The following is an 18,141-nucleotide window of genomic DNA, read 5'->3' on the forward strand; positions in this document are numbered from 1 at the left end:
CTCTGGAGACAGTAGCTCTGGTACTTTCCTTGTGGTTTAGCCAGGAGTCCTGATCCCCTTCCTTCCTGTTTGTGACAGAAATGATGGGACAGCCATGGTAGCAGCTTCCTGAATCTCAATTTTTTGATTGTGGCAAAGGCGGTGACTCCTATAGTCACCCAGTTCTGCAGTGTGTTTTGAAGAGTCATTCCCAGAAGTTCAACCTAGAATCTGTTTCTTCAGCTCTCTCAATAATGGTGAGAACCAGCTCTATCCTTCAATCAATCTCTCACTGCTTAAACTAGCCAGGTGGGATTTTGTTGTCTGCAACTCAAAAAAAAAATTGACAAAAAGTCACTCTTTCCCTTATCAAATTCTGCTTTCGACCAACCCTTCTACAACTGTCAAAGTATGAAATAATTATAAGATTTTTTTAATTTAAATTCACACAGGAGTAACTATTCTGAAAATTTATAAGGCAAGTATGAAACTTGCCTCTATCTCTAAAATGATTTGAAATCATTTTACAACAGATATCTTCTCTGTTGGCTTGAGAAGCTTCATTTAATCTACTTAGGAACCCAACAAAAACTCATATCTTCTCGGAACATAACCTCTTCTCAGCACTGGATGTTCATCACACACAGTCTTCCTGGACTGGCATAGATGTAGATTTATTCAGCCTCTCTAGCTGCTGGGTAATGAGCAGGAGCTAAGAAATCACATTAGGAAGGTAGAAGAAAGTATCTATTTTGGAGTCACTGAAGGACAGCATAAAGCTTTGCAACAGAGCCAACATTTCCAGAAGGCCATGTGACAACCTAAAGATAGAATCCCAAGACAGGCCCTTTCTCTAGAACAGAGTCTACACTGAGTACTCTGTTAACTAACGCAAGTTTGGCATATCATGACTCATTATTGTTTTCTATATTTATTGACCTACTTTGTTCCATGTTTTAGGGCATCTAGCAGAGATGAGAGTCACCATTGAGGAATCCACTGTTAATGGAAGACACACATGTATAGAGATATTAATAGCACAATGCAAAGCTGGCATTGCAGAATAAGTAAAAAGTGCTATAAGAATACAGGCTTGCGGTGGAGGGTATAGCTCGGTGGCAGAGCATGTGCTTAGCATGCACAAGGTCCCTGGTTCAATTCCCAGTACTGCCAGTAAATAAATAAATAAATAAATAAATAAATAAATAAACAAACAAACCTAATTACCTCCCTGCCAAAAAAAAAAGAATGCAGACTCAGTCTCAGGAGATTTGATAGGCTTAGAAGTCAAGGAAAGTTATATATTCAGAAGCACAGTATACCCTATGCCTGTTTTTATGTTCTCTTAGGTCCAAACCCATCCTTCTGTAAGCTGCTTTGTGATGCTTCATGATTCCTTAGTGTTTTATTTTCAATTGTCTAGTTGATAACCTTATATATAGTTAACTAATATTTATATTCATTCTCTCTGTTAAAATAACCTGTGTGGTTTATCACGTGGCTGGTCTGCTTGGTACAGAAATTGACAGCAGGTATATCAGGTGTCAGAGTCTCATAGCTGGCATTCAGGAGTTGGTTTGGCTGTGTCCTTGGGTTTGAACCCAGTGATGGGCTCCGTGCCAATGAGAAATAGGATGCTAATAATCTTGCAATGCAATGGCACCACAGTTAATCAAATGAACACCTGTGGTTGATTGTGATAAAGTGCCCACTGAAGAAAGTGCCTTGAGAGCACAGATGGCTGATGTCCTCAACCACTATGGCGGCAATGATAACCGTGAGGACTGTGGTGTGGGCTGGATTCTTCTGAGTACTCCAAGTGATTACAGAAAGAAATGACAAACTCAAGTCTAAATTCTTATCACAAATCACAGAAGAGAAGTTATGTGGCAGCCCTAAAAGAATCTCTTATCTCTTGTAACCTCTGGGCACATCACTGAAAACCAAACAATATTTAATTGTGTGCATTACAGAATTACAGACTATGCTGACGTCACAGCTTCACTAGCTCTCTAATGTGCAAGTCAGGACACTGCTTAGAAAGTAGAAATCCAGAAATTCGGAAAAGAGGGGGGAGGTATAGCTTGAGTGGTAGAGTGCATGCTTAGCATGCACAAGGTCCTGGGTTCAATCCCCAGTGCCTCCATTGAAAAACCAAATAAATAAATAAATAAACATAATTACCTTCCCCCTGCCAAAAAAAAAATTTTTTTTTTAATTTTGAAAAGAGACATCCAGTTGGACTGAGATAAAGCCCAGGCACTTAAACCTCTGTTACTCCAAATCTCCTTCTTGCACCCATAATTGACAGCTGAACCTGGAGCCAATGAGCAACACAGACATGTGTTCTGCAGAGTCCCAACTCCAGCAGCACAGGGTAAAGTGTAGAAGGGGGAGTTTGCAGCTGAGAGACAAGAGCCCGTTACAAATGTGCCGCTAAATTGTACAGTGTGAGAGGTCACGTACTTGGAAAACCTAGTTATGCTGTGCTGTGATCTGAGGTGAGTCTCTGTCTCTTATTTCTGCATTTACATATTAAAAAGAAAATATTGGACTAGATTGGTCGTGCCACTTTCGTTTTAAGTAGCAAAAACCTCCTATCAACTAAAGCCATGTATAAAACTCTAATATATAAAACAGATGAAAATAAGCTGCTTATATCTTGTACCAAAACTGGGGACCACTCCTTGCCTACTGCCTCCATCTGAGGTACCTCTTCAGAACCCTAAGGCTCTGAATACAGTCAGTAAACCTCCCAACAGGATAATCTCTCAAGATCCTTCTTACTGAAAAGGTAACTGATGCTGAGATTCTCTCTTCATGTCTAAAGTACCTCGTTCTTAAAGTGCATGCTTCCCGGCAGCAGCATCACGTCACGCGGAGACGTGGTAGAAATGGAAATCGTCAAGGCTCTGGGCTCAGACTGCCTGGGCTCAAGTCCCCGCTCCCCGCTCACTTGCTGAGTTCCCTGAGAGCAAGGTGATTACCCTCTGCTTTCACTTCTACCCCTGGAATTTCCATCTTGCGGACTTTTCCTCCTCCATAGCGAGTAAACTCAAGTAACATAAGAAAATCCCTTGGGAGGACAAACAAGTAAGTTTCCTGAGAAATTCAGAGTGAGGCATTTTCCATGATTACATATGTCAAGTGATGCAATGGAAGCAAACTTTATAAGGACAGGCCCAGGTCACCTCACACTAATAAGAGAGGCCTCATGCCTTTCAAACAGGAGGGGGCTGATTTCAAAAATGGCCCATGGCAGATACCAAAGGATCAAGAGGGCCATAGGAGAGTGGAAAGCACTTTCTTCGCTGTAGAAACTAGCTGGCCATTCAGCAAGAACAGTAAGCAGGGGAACTAAAGCCCTCCAGGGGGGTATTGGGTCACAGAATGGGTTCCCAGAGCATTACCTTTCCTACAAATTAGCCAGCTGCCAGCTTTGGTAAACATCATAAATCTCTAAGAACAGGGCTGCACTCATGAGGTAACCCAGGTGTTTGACCAGGGAGGATGTTGAAATATGCAAGGCCAGCACTGCCTGTGCCAAATGGGTCACAGCCGCCCCTCTGTGCTCGAGTTTCCCAGGCCCCTGGGTGGAACTGCTCACAATTAACTGCTTTGTCTGTCACCAAGCTCGCCTCTCTGTTGGACATGAGGTTCCTCTCAGGTTGGTGGTCTCTCTCTCTGTCTCCCCCCCTGTCTCTTTCTTATTTCCACACATGCATAGCAATCTTAATCAGAAATCACATCAGTCACCTAGAGCTTTTCTGAGGCTGTGTTAGCGAATCCATCACTTGGGATGTCAGGCTTGATGAAAAGAGGCCCGGGAGAGAGCAGCGGGCTGGGAATGCGGATGCAGCTCCGGGTCCACTCCTCCTGGTCCCGGCCCCTGGACCTGAAGTGCCTTTGTCATTCCGTCCTCTGAATCCTCAGCTCAGGAATCAGAATGTGATTTTTAGGTTTCTTCCCATGTGGTTATGGAGAGTTAAGTTTGAATATCAAGAATTTTATAAATGTCCAATCCCTCCAGCTTCACCTCTAACTGAGCAGGGGGTGTGAGAATGTGGGTAAAGAGTGTGAGAGGAATCCCAGAGGCCTCCCAAATGGCAACCCCTGTGCCCCAAACTCCTGACCACACACACAGAAGTCTCAACTTTGGGAAGCCCTGTAGGCTTTGAAATTTCACTGACTTCCTTTTTAACCCATCCTAGAAACTTCAAAGTGTTCCAGGCCCACAACAACAAATGCAGTAAGGGATAACCATGTCCATCTTTTCTTTTTGTCTGTGGAGTTTATGGGGCCTTACGGGGAGAAGATCTTAGTTAAATACAGTAAATAATTACCTGTAGAGCATGCAGTATGTGAGCAAGAGGGCTTGCAGGATATTGTGCTGTATTTAAAAAAAAAAATAGGCATAATCTCTTCCTGTCTTTGCAGGAAAAATATGCATCGACAGAGACTGACACAGGACACATGAATAAGGGCTAACATGAGTAAGGACACTTGGAGCTCAAGGAGGAGATGGTCACCTCAGCTAGAAGCTTTAAAAAAGATTTCCTGGATGAAATGGACTTGGACCTTTCTTTACAAGAAGCAGTCTACTGGCAGAGAGCCCTTTAGAGATGAAGCTTTGAAATGGACCAAGAATTTCAGCACCTCATCATCCCCACACTGGCCCTGATAGGAATTTCAGAGACTTCAAAGAATAGAAAGGAATTCTTTCACATAGCATTTTATCACGTGTGGCTCCACATTAAATATTAACTTTTATAAACTTGGAGCTCACTATATATAATTTTAAGACACCAAATGGTAGGCTCTAAGTTTCATTTAACTCTGTGTCCCATTTCAGAGACCTGATACATACATGTATGCGCTATGAATGAATGAGTAAGTGAATGAACAATGCCCATCAGCATTTCTCAGTGGATCACTGCCCGTCCTTTGTCTTTCAAGGAGTTTGCTTTCAGTCACCGTGAGGTTATAAACTGCGTGGATTTTGGAGTCAGACAACGGGAGTTCAAATCCAGCCTCTGCTAATCACTGGCTGAAGACTTTCAGAAATCGACTTAACCTTCCTAAGACTTCGGTTTCCTTATTTGCAAAATGGGATAACACTTCAAGTGAAATAAGGTAATTAAAAGCAGTAAGCATAGCACTCAATACATAGATTTAACTTCCTCTAACCAGCACCCAAGTTTCTTTGTTTGTTCTCTGGCATTTTAGTGACTAGGGTCAGTTATCTCTCCCTTTTTACCTTCCTAAACGGAGAATCTTTCTGATCCATCTATTTATCTACCTACCTATTTCTCTATCAGTCCACCCCACTAATACCTAAGCTGAGTATTTCTACTGATAGTGCACAGCTGCTAACAACTTGAGTTCTGGAGTTACACACACACCTGCTTTCAGATCTCACCTATTACTCCAAAGACCTTTTGCAATTTACTTAAAAACTCTCCGCCTCAGTTTTCTTATCTGTAAAATGGGATTCATTAGTTTCTATCCATTAGAGAATTACTGTAAGGATTAATTGAAGTCATATACGTAAAGGATTTGTCAGAATTCGTGGCTCAAAAAATGTTAGTTATTGCAAAGGTTAGTTTTTTTCTCCCTTGCATTTGTTTTCAGGAAGCTTAAGTCTCCAAAGAAGGTATGACTTGAATACCCATAACCTGCAAGTTATTTTTTGAATATCTCCTTAAAACTTGACATTGAGCCAAGGCACTCCAAGGGACTGAAAGCAGACATCTCTGTCACTTCTCCAAGACAGCAGTCCTCCTCCCAGGGCTTATGGTTCTTTTTTTGGCTGTTCAGTCTCCTCTGCAGTCATTCAAATGGAAGACTCAGGATTCTCCCCTGTAGGGTTTGTTTTCCATTTTATCAGGATCTGACTGAGATCTCAGACTCGGCATCCACAAAGGGTAATCCAACCTGCACAGATGAGGAGAAGGACGAAGTGCCAAGACGTCAGGACCCAGAGGCTGGGCGCGAGGCCTGGGTTACCTAGCTAACTTGGCCAGTGCCTGCTGCCTGCTCTCCAGGCTCTCACAGTTTCGCTAGGACTGTGTGTATTTTTCTACGTTTAGAGTAGGATTTAAGTGACATCGAAAGGTCAGAAGGAATATTAAGATAGCCTGGGTCACTTTTCAGCCCATATTCAATACTACTGGCCCTCCTTGATACACCCCCTGGATACATATTCCACTAACTGAGAACCCACATGTACAAGTTCCCAGGATATTCTAAAAGACAGAAAACAAATCCTCCCTCTTGCCAGCTCTGAAATTCCACTGCACACGATATGTACGCTCAATATGTGCTTGAAAGATACAGATATACGTGCTCATATTTAAGTGACAACCCTTGAGTGTCCTTAATTTTATTATTACTACTATTATTAATTACTATTATTTTATTCCAGGGGGAATAAAATCGTCTTATTCTGTCTTTTCCTACTCATCTTTCACCATTTTTCACCCACACGCTCCCACATGGCCCCTCCCCCTTGCTCACACGGGCTCCTCACTTACCTAATTGAAAAAATAAAAGCCACCTGTGAGGTATAAAATCTTTCTTTAAAGCAGAACATTTTAGTGCCAAATTTAAAAAGTGAACTACATTTTCTAACTATTCTGTTCTGCTGTTTTCCCCTTAGAGTTTAATGCCTGCCTTTGTATTAATAAATACAGATTTATCATAAGGATTACAAACACTGTCATTCCATCTCAAGCTTAAAGCTATGGTGGGGAGAGATAAGGAAAGGGGAAAACGTCTGGGAGGTGTTTAGGTAGGAGAGAGAGAGCTAGGACAGGAATCAGGGTTTCCGCAGAAGGAAACCGGAGGGCGGACACTGAACAGAGAAGGTAAGAACACTTTTATAACGTTGTGGGTTTTTCCCCCAAGCCTGCATTCTCCGTTTGCCCTTGATTTCTGTTTTCCCTTAACGTGAGCTTGTCAGTTGCATTGCATCCCTAACAGCAGCAGCCTTAGACAGACCCGCTCTCGGGTCCTTCTGGTCCCGGAGCTCATTGTCAACCTGCCCACAGGAGACTCTGTCATTCCTCTTCGGAGGTCTGGATGCAATGGTTATTCATCTTGCAGAGCAAGCTGAGTCTGGAAGAACCCTCTGTGTTATAACTTCTGGTTTTATTTTCTACAAACTCAAAGCAAGCTTTGCGGTGAACTGTATGCGCTGTGGCTCTGTAGTGAGTATTTGGCAATGCACTTTGTGTCCACAGGTGTCCCATTCAGAGCATCCAAGCTAACGGACAGTTAAAGAAGCAACCCGACAGCTGGTAGGCCTCTTTTGCTATTGCCAATATTGTTTTCATGCTCCAGGTGGTGCTGAATTTTAACACGCACACAGCTCAACAAGCGAAGGAGCTCCACATTCACCACTCTCTCCCCCTCCAAACTCTTAGGTTAACACCACTCATCAGACTGGCTTTGGGGCAGCCTTCTACCTGCTCACAGCTTGGCTAGGAATCAGAGAAATGTTTGCTTTGCAAGAAGAAAATCCTTTAAACCAAATATGGTTTGAATTTGTTTAGCTTTGAAATATTTTTTAGGGGGGAGGGTATAGCTCAAGTGGTAGAGCACAAGCTTAGCATGCACAGGGTGCTGGGTTCAATCCCCCATACCTCCTCCAAACACAAGTAAATGAATAAACCTAATTATCTCCCCCTCATAAGACTAAGTAAGTAAAATAATTTTTAAACTATTCTCTCTCTCCCTTCTCTGCCTACCTATCTATCAATACATACCCATATGTATTTCACCTCTATTTATACATTACATATATATAGATAATTTCATATTTCATCACCTAAAAAGGTAACCCAATGTCTTTGTTTATGCCCGTGTCCTAACTACAAAGTTCATATGGCAATAATGTCAATATTTCCCTTGTCATTAATAGTGTTTATCATTAATGCCAAGTTCTTAGATGATACATGATAAAATATATTTTACATGTAGATTTATAATTTCTCCATTAGAATATTATTTTTGCTAGATATTCCCTAAAGCTTGAGTGGCTTTTTCTTTTTTTAATGAATGTCAGCATATGGTTTCCTCACCTTGCCCAAACATGATTTAATATCCATCTCTCAGCTGACACATAGCCACAGCCTCTGGAATTCAAACATATGATCCCAGATTTAAATATATGTAACCAGTAAAAATAAAATATTGTTTAATGCTTAAGTCATAAAAGAAAAAAGTTGTCAGAGTCTTGAGTTAAGGTTCTATTCATAAATTTATTATTAGTGTTTTTGTTTTACTTAAAACAGGCCATACATAATGAGGATAAGTAAAACAGCATGTTTAATTTTCATAAATATATTTTGCTACAAAATACAGAATAAGGAGTTTGGACTTAGTCATTGAATTTATTTAATGTAAGATTTAATACTTGATTGTATCCCTGCCCAGGGACGGAAAACTTGGTGGGAACTCAACAGCCTGTCCTAATACCCTCCTTCCTAAACTGTCCCTCCTTTCCTCCTGCACACACAGTCATTCTCCATCTAATTGCCCTCTTTTATTCTCACCACAACTTGCCACTAACTGAAACTGTGTCTGCTTGTTTGGTTCTTCATTTATCAAAAATGAAAGTGGGAAACTGTTACATTTCCCCCCTTGTGTTGCAGAATAGTATAGGCTAGAAGAACAATGGTGGGCGTCCTATAAATACTGATGAGTGAATAAATGGATGGATGCTTTCATCTATACTCTATTTTAAAAATACAAAACAAAATCTCATATAGTTACTTCTCAGGAGTGACATATATATACAGGCAGTCACTGCTTTGCACAGAAGTGTGGGACCATAAAAATGACCATGCAAACTGAAACCATGGAAAGCAACCTTAATAATCCCTGGGGGAAATCTTGATTGTTCCTTGAACTTTAAAATTTTTTGCCAAATCATTAAAAACTCAATGGTTAGGGAAATGAAAAATACAGCAAAGCTAATAGTTATTTAGCATACAGTAATTTACTACCTGAGAAATATTGAGATGTAAAATGTTTTGATTTTTGGTAAAATACTTATCAAGAGGACTTTGAACAGCTTGCTTTCTTTTTCTGACTGTGTAAATTACAATACAGAGTGAGCATCTCTTCTGTGCCTTGGCCAGTTGTCAAATGCCTTTCTAGGTCTGGATTAGCCTCCAACATTCTATTCTTCAGGCTTTCAATATCTTAAAATATATTTGAGACTTCCATTAAAGTGAGATTTTTGCCAGCATTAGTTCCTTTCAGACATCTTCATCCTCTTTGTTTTGTCTCTGATTTATATCAAGAAGCTTGCCTTCACCCAGGCTCTTTGGCTACACGTGCAGGGCCTCTCAACTGGCAGCAGCGTCAACGTTCTCACCTACAGTTGTTTCTTCTCTAACTCCAGTTATATTTTCATTTGAATTTCTCTTCCAGTGTTAAGTCACTTCTCATTTCTTGCCTGAATGTTCATGTTGGGTAATTGCTTCTTTAAATTGTCTGTTTTTGAAAAATACCATTGGGTTTATACCGGGAGACAAGGAGGCAACAATACTCCATGCCCCCTTGTCTGTGCATAAAAGGAGTAACAGATGCAGAGTGACTAATGATGGACAAAGCATGAAAGAAGTGATGTGACTGGTCACTGATTATAAAGCAAATCTGTTATTTATGTAGTGATTTGTGGACTGAAGGGCTAGCAGTGAAATTTGTATTTGATGCCATTACTTACAGTGTATATACTAAAATTTGAACCATGTTGTTGGGGAACTGGTGTTAATTAACTAAACTGTAGTAACCAAAGTTCATGCATGTTGGAATCATGCAAACAAAACCAGCCTGTAATCGAAAATTTCATTTCTCTTCCAAACTTTCATATGACCCCTAACTACCTTTATGTCTGAGAGAAGCTACTTTAGAAACATGCAAAATTGGGTTTTTACCCTCAGAAGTCATGTATTAAAAATGGAGAGATTATACTTTCCTTAATGCCCTTCCCTGAGAAATAGACAGCTATAGAATTTTGGTAATTGCACAGGTCACAGAAAACAAAATGTTGTAATTGTACAATTATATATTTGTGTTAATTAGCCAGGATCAGAAATGTATAAATCGGTGATTTCAAACTTCATTATATGTTAGGTTCACTTAGACGGGTTATTAAAACACAGATTGCTGACCGCACTCTCAGAGTTTCTGGTTTAGTAGGTTTGGGGCGGTACCTGAGAATTTGCTTTTCTAATGAGTTCCCAGGTGAAACCAATGCTGCAGATCAGGAAGCACATTTTCAGAACCACCGACTTACACACAATCAGAAGGGTGTTTCATGGGGAGGGAGGAAAGGAACAGGAGACCAAAATCTGGCAAGAGCACAGACACTGAATCAAAGGGCTTATGAACAGCTTAGAGATCTTTTATTTGAGGCCTCTTGTTTTACAATTAAGGAAGTGAGAGTCTGCAAGATTCAAATTATTTAATTCAAATACAAAGTTAACCAGTCTTAGAATCTAGTCTAAAACCCAGAATCTATTTCCAATGACTTCTGGAAGACAGCTAGCTTCATAATAGACCTTATTCTCAATAGCTAGAAGGTGGAACTGTCACACACACACACACACACACACACACACACACACACACACACACACAAAACACACATACACGGGGAAAGAGTTTCTCAAACTTTGTGGCACATGAAATGGCCTGGTTAAAAATGAACATTCCTAATGGGGCACTTCTACATTGTAACTCCATGAGATTCAAGTGCAGGTGAACTGTTTTCTAGGAAAGCGCTCTAGGATTGTGTAAGCCAGTATTTTAAGGCACAGAATCTATACAGAAGAAAGAGGCACCTTCTTGGCAAAAGCTTGGTCAAGTCTTCTCCATTCTCGAAGCCGCCTTTTCCCTCATCTCTATAAGGCGTAAAGTTATTAACACTGATCTCATACAATTGGTCTGAGGATAAAATGAGATAAGATATATGAAAGCAATTTGCAAACAGTAAAATATTACATGGATGTTAGTTGTTAGCCTCATTATAGAGAAGCTGAAACAGGGTATGATTTTTTCTTAATATCAAGTGAAGAATCTGCAGATAAAAGATTCTTAGTTGTACCATAATAGGCTCATCCTGGCAGAAGATTACTTACTGGTCAAAGGAACCAGAAGAGGTAAAACCTACGTAAAATACAAGAGTTCACTCTCACAGGCCCCAAATTACCTGAAACAGGACTTACAGACTAAATCCCAATCTGGAACAATAAAAAATATAATATATCCTAGGCTCAGTGGCTTTCTTCGAAAACATCTTGTCTAATCTCCATACCTAGGACATCTCCTGCCTCTTCTGACTCTCAAATGAATTGGGGATTGGAAACCAGTCAATTTTGACTTCCTGAGCTTTCTTTTCTTTTAGCCAAGCTGAAAGAATAATTTTTAAGGAAGTAAAATGAAAATGATGCATGAACCTCGACTCTGCCCTCACTGTGAAGGAGGATCCTGGAGCCTGAGAAGGAAAATACCAGAGAGGGAGAGAGGCTCTGCCTTCTCCCGCAGGGCGTGCGGAGAAGGAGGTGCTGACAGCAGGCAGAAAAGAAGCTGCTGTGTCACAAACCCCCTCCCAGGACAGGAGCTCCTGCAACCAAGAAAGTAAGACACCTTTTGCCTTTAAGGGCCCAGCACTTGTTTTTCTCCACATATTTTAATCAATATTTGTTGAGCCTTCATCTGGCTTTCACAGTCATTCTGGTGTTGGGTTTCATGAGTAACTGCTTTTTTTTTTTTACTGACCACAGAAGTAGTGACTCTCTACACCCATTCCTTCGAGCAAAGCAAAATCAGCAGTTTCAGGGGAAGCTGGGCAGCTCAGTCTCATGATCAGTGCACATGGAAAATGCAGTTACTCAAATCACAGAAGCCAACTCACAGGCCAACTGATCTCTTTTGGAAGACGTGGCTTCAGACCATTCCATGTGTATGTGAAATGCCAAGGCCTGATTACAGAATTTTCTTGAAAGCTGCTGCATCCAAGGAAACCATAAACTAAGGAGCAAAGTAATAAAATACATTCCCCAGAAAATAACACTGTTAACACAGGCTAACCTCTTTCTAGCAAAAATATGTTGCAAGATCTCCTGGGGAGGAAGGTATAGGATTGAGCCTGGGAAGCTGAGTTTAGGTGGGCACCTGGTCACCACCCACCCTTAATCTAATGCCTGAGGCTCCTTCTAATGAAATGGCCTCCCAGACAATGAGGGCACCCTAAGTTCACAGACCTGAGAAGCCTGGGTCCAGCTCCTGCTCTGTTCTGAGGATGCCCCTGTCTCTCCACAATTCCTTCAGGCCCAGAACACCCACCTCTTCCCCCACATCAGCTCCTTCCCTAGATCTCTTCTCTCAGTGGCACTGGAATTCTTTCAAACTGATCAACATCTCATTTTTCATTCATCCCACATGTCCCCACCTTCCATCCTAACATCTAAACTTCCATCCTAATGTCAGATAGCTTTTATTTTCCTTCATAGTGTCTCCAGAAAGGATTCCTTCTAAGTACCTACCTCTCCTAAGTACCTACTCATGTCAAGGCATCAGAAATCCATCCATCCATTCATTCCTTCTTTCAGACAGTTGGTATCATGCAGAGTATCGGGCTAAGGGCTCTGCAGTTAAGTAGGAAGGAGACAGTCATTTAATGTAACTGCTATATGACAAGAATGAAGTCAGGATTCACACCTTTGTCTCTACCTAGAACTCTCATTTTCTCCCTTATCTTCTTCAGTCTTTAAACACAAGCCAGGAGACACTTCCTCCTGGAAGCCTGCCCTGAATCCACTCCCAACTGAATTAGGCGTCTCTCCTACAGGCTTTCAAAATGCCTATCTAGATCATTGCACTGATTCGCTGTTTATGTGCCTGCCCTCCAACTAGACTGTGAGATTTGAAGTCAGAGACCATGTCTTATTCATCTCTGTACTTCCAGTACTTAACATAGACCCCAGTAGATTGTGTTCATTGCATATTTTTGAATGAGTGAATCAATGAATAAAGTAACTATAAAAGAAAAATCATAGAAAGTTGTGAAACAGAGTAAGAAGAAGTATTCATTTTTAACTAGAGACATAAAGACAATTTTCATGGAGGAGATGGCATTTAAGCAAAGCACTGGAGCGTGAACAGGATTTCCAGAATTTGAACAGATCAAGGGCTTGGGGGAGGGGTGGTACACAGAGGATTACTTTTTAAAACCTAACGGATTCTCTCCACCTCTAATCTGGTTACTTCTCTAAAAAACAATCTTATACTCTACCAAAGTTTTTCGTTTTTTCTTCCTTGCTTGTGGAGAACCTTCCCTGATGCCTTACTCTCCAACAGCAGAGAATCCAAACAGGTCAGCTGGCACTTTAAAGGTCTTGCTATGATTACCCAACACTTTTTTCTAATCTAAACTTTCACTCCTTGGCCACCCACTGACTGCACAAATCAGGCCCATCTGCTTCTGACCCCTAGTACCTTGCTTTTTATCATCTCTGTGGTCTTCCTCTTTCTCCATCCCTCACCTGGAATGCTTCCCAGCTGCATTCCTGCCATAGACATTACCACTCTGTCTTTGAAAACCTCACCCCATTTATGCAGCCTTCCTTCTCCCTCTGAATCAGAACACCTTCTTCCTCCAACTTCTTCCAACTTGTTTGAACCACTCTCTTACAGTTTTCTAACTATAGGTCTGCTTTGTCCCCCTTATGAGAACACAAGTTAGCACGATGGATGGTGTCTTTTTGTAACATGCACAGTGTCTCAGACAATATTCCATTGATGAAAAAAATCCCTGATAATTTAAGCACTCCTCTAAGGATGTATGGGGAGTCTTTACTTCAGGCAGACGTCTTATCACTCAGCTACCAGCAGACAAGGGTGCTTATTCTAGATATAAGATTTAATAAAAACTTCCTACTTTTCTTCTTTCATTGATAGAATTATAGTCATAGTTATTTTTGCCTCTTCCATACAGCAGAAGCCAGGACTTTTTTCAAATTGTGTGACTAGCCCCTTAAGATAGGTGCATCCCTTTCACTGTTTTGACCCTTGCCCTTGAAATCATGGGGCTCCTTCATGCTTTTCAGCCTTCCGGGCTTTACCCCTCATCAGACCACATCAATACCAGTCTCACGATTAACCTTAATCGTGAAAGACATCTAGAGGGACAGAGGCGCAACACTTCCCGTAAAGGAGCGACTTCATCGCACAACCGGCTGCAGGGCACGGAGAACCCATCACCTAACCTTTCCCAGCCTCTGTCCGTCTGTGCCCCACTGTTGGATGTCCAAGCTTGACAGTGAATGCTTTCCAATGGGAAACTGTAGCAGGATTTTTTTCCCCTCCTTTGGTCCCTATTGTATGTTCAGCTGCGCTGGAGCTAGCTGCTAATCAAAGCCAGAGGCTCTCATACACAAACAAACACGGCATTGTGGCCTCCCCCAGGGCTGGAACACAGCAATCCAACAAACAATTTAGTCAGGTGATAGCAGGCTGGAGAAACAGACAGAGCATCACCCAGACACCCTCCTGCCCACACTCCCTGCCCCCATCCCCTTTCCTTAGTACAAGCCATCAAACCATCAGGCCAGGCAAACTGATGGTGCTTGAGAAAACAATAGAGAATAAAACAATACACAATAATATGCAATCAAAGAGGTCTGGTCTGACAACAGGATTCTTTGTCCTAGAGAGTGTATCTTCCTGATCATAGTGAGGAAGAAATAAAATACAGAGCATGAGAGCACATTCCTGGACACGGTTGAAGGGAGGGAACATAGAAGCACAGAATCTTCAGATACTCCCTGGGCCCTGGTCACAGAACAGGGGCTGGAGGGAGAAGAGCATGATGTTTAAGAGCTTTGTGGTTAAATAGGTTTGGGCTACAACCTCAGTTCTCCCTCTTACTAGCTTGTGATCATGAGCAAGTTACTTAACCATTCTGAGACTCAGTTCTCTCATCTTTTAACTAAGAAATGAAATAGTCTTTGCCCCATGGGGTTGCTGGGAGCGCTTAACCCGGCGCCTACTGTTAAAGTCCTAGCACTGCACACATCATATAAAAAGTACTTGTAACTACTTGTTGTTGTCAGTAATGTTGGTGAATTGTGCCCAGAAAGGAAAAAGGAGAGGAAATAATAAGAAAAGAAAGCAGGGTCTTCAGCTTCTGGAAGTAGCTGGTGGTGATAGGGGATGAAGGCTCCCCCGTGGCCCTGGCAGTTCCTAGGCACAGAGCCTCAGGACCACTGATAGGTCCTGAACTTTGACTTACTGCCATGTGTCCCCAGAGCATGTCAAGGGAAACCAGGGACGCCAGTGGTCAGCATGAAGCCTGGATACAAGACGTCTTCACACAACAGCAGGAGCTGGGACCCTGGGTGTCTGCACACTGGAAATCGGAACATTCCTGAGTATGAAAGACGGAGCAGAAAAGAAAAGCTGGAGGTGCCAAAGGAAAACGATCACTCAAGCCACAATTTTCGGTTAGGGCAGCCAGTTAATATTAAATCTTGCCAGGGTTGGTGGAGGGAGAGCAGGAGAGAGAGGAAAGGGAATAGAAACTAGGTGGAAGGTTATCCTCATTCTGTGCAACAGTCGACATGAATTGAGCACCTACTCTGTGCCAGTTGCTATTGGGGCAGTGGTAAAGTGAAATAAGAACTAGAAACAGTTGCCTAGCAGTATGGAACAGAACCACGAGGTTCCGTGAGAGGATACAGAGCCACTGAATCTCAGAATTAATACAGTGGCTCCCTTTAAATACAAAAGGCCGACAACCCAAGATGGTTTAACAATTGAAGTGTCTTCAGATGGAGACTGACTGACAAGTGGAAGTAATATCAGAAAGATGCTATCTTGAGGAATCTGTTATTCTAAGATCTGCAGATTTGCTTTAGGAAACACCAGTGAACTTCCATGTTTTATCTTTTCTTGGATGTATTTTAAAAGTCCCTTAGTTGCACATAGCACTCCTCATTGGGTATCCCCTTATCCTCAGTAAGAGTCAGATTTATCCAATAAGCCACAGTCCCATAGTTTCTCCATTTCCACCCAAGGGGAGAATTTTGTTACTTGCGCCTTAAAGCCTTACTAATTGATCTGCACTCAACTGTCACATTTCTCACCTCTTCCTCTTCAGAGGTTCCTGTCCTCCCTGCGGGTCTAAAGGACACTCTAATCTCATCGCAGCATTATGACACATAGTAGATACAAATATTTGAACACTCTCAAGAGACAATGTGTGATTTTGCTTAAATTCCATGAAGAATAATGATAAGCAATCCCACATCACACTAGATGAGTTATGAAATCTATTCCCTTTTGAGGAAAACAGCCCCTAATATTTAGGCTGATATTCCTCAACAAAGAAACATTACCACCTTAAGAAGAATAATCACACCTTCCTCTGTTCTATACTTACTTCCAATTGTTGCCTAGGTTCTAATAGATGATAAAAAATGTGGCTACACCTTGATATGAACTTGGAAGTCAGATAATGAAGGAGTCAATCTGAGATGGGAAGAAGACAAGGAAATAATATTTGTTCTTCAAAATAAAATTAAACAACTGTGAACAGAAATGCCCAAGCTTAAACTTTTCTCCCGATTTCAGCAAGGTACTCAATGCTGCACGTTAGAGCTGGTAAATGGAAGTCAGGGTAGAAAATGAATCCAGGAAGCTAAGCAGTGTGTGTGTGCAGCTAAGCCCTGGGCCTGCAGGGACCCTGCTGTGCTCCAGCCCTTGACTGGGAGCCTCTCAGTCTCCTCCTTGATCTCCTTTCATGATCCCCCAGCAAGAGTGGGGAAGACATGGACGGTAACAGCGGGGTAGAGCGTGTGCAGCTTTCCAGGAGAGCTGGTCCAGACTGTCCAGCTCACCACCCTGTATCCAGGACTGCCCAGTTTTTTCCTTCTTTATAATTTTAGAAGTTTGTATATCTGGTACCATAGACACATTTTTCTAGAATGAGAAGAAATAATGTGTTTCTTCAGGTATATATTTGTGTTTTCCTAATAACAAAAATAATAATGAAAAAACTCTTTTTACTATTTTTCACAAAATTAATTAATCCTTTCACAAGTTTCAACTGCATTGAGCTATATTTAAGATTCTGCTTTTGACCAAAGACATTGAATTTAATAGTTAAATATATATTGTAAACAAGAAAAAAGGATGCGAAGAAAGGCTTTATTTTATTGTTTCAAAATGTAAGCACCTACATAAGTTAAAATAACCTCATAAACTCCCTGCTTTCTTTCCTATAGCAGCTTCAGACTTCCTCATTGATTGCCTTGGGTCACATCTAAAGAAATACATTGTACACATAAGGCAGCATTTTTTTGTACAAAATAGTTTTTTGAAGAACTAAATTAACACTTGCCTAAGATTCTTCAAAGCTGCATGGTATTTTTTAAGCCAAAGATTCAACTTCTGGCTTAACAGGGACGGACACCCCATCTGGCTAGCTGGCAGATGCCCAGTGGAAGGCTTCTGGTGTTCGAATGCTCAGAAAGGAAGGCCACTATATGTTAAAGCCTTAGAGACAATTCTTTGCTATTGGGAGCCATAGTCCCATGGCCAAGTTTAGGAAAGGCCATATTATTATTAGCAAGTGAGGAAGGCCATAATGAAAACATTAGTTTAAAGTTTTACATGGTCACCATTTGTTTTATCCTGAGTGAAGGCTTTCTCTGTTATCTGAGATTGTTACCAAGATATGTTCCTTGTTGATTAAATCTGGGCTGCAAGGCAAAATCCTTGGCTCCTTCCCTGGGCAGCCCAGTGTCTCCCAGGAAGTCACATGGACGGATGGTCCCTGCTCTGCTTCCCTTACAGTATGTAAGGGGACAGTCCAAGGGAGAAACAGGTGTTCAAATCTTAAAGTAAAGAGGGTATGGCTAGAGGGGGAGAGTATAGCTCAGTGGCAGAGCGCATGCTTAGCATGCTCGAGGTCCTGCGTTCAATCCCCAGTACCTCCATTTAAATAAATAAATAAATAAACCTAATTACCTGCCTCCCCCAAAAAAGAAAACAAAAAAACCGGAGGGGGGAAAAAAGAAAGAAGAGAGTACTCTAGCATGAAGAAAACATACTATGTTACATCCTCCTAGTAAGAATGAAGTTTCCTAA

The 18,141-nt window shown here is 41.5% G+C and overlaps 1 protein-coding gene across 2 annotated transcripts in view; it reads right to left on the bottom strand.

The window, feature by feature from the left end:
- Positions 1–18,141, bottom strand: part of PTN (pleiotrophin) — an 85,668-nt gene that overhangs the window by 58,732 nt on the left and 8,795 nt on the right. The gene's annotated exons all lie outside the window — the stretch shown is intronic.

Source organism: Camelus ferus, chromosome 7, assembly GCF_009834535.1.
Source record: "Camelus ferus isolate YT-003-E chromosome 7, BCGSAC_Cfer_1.0, whole genome shotgun sequence".
Lineage (NCBI taxonomy): Eukaryota > Metazoa > Chordata > Mammalia > Artiodactyla > Camelidae > Camelus > Camelus ferus.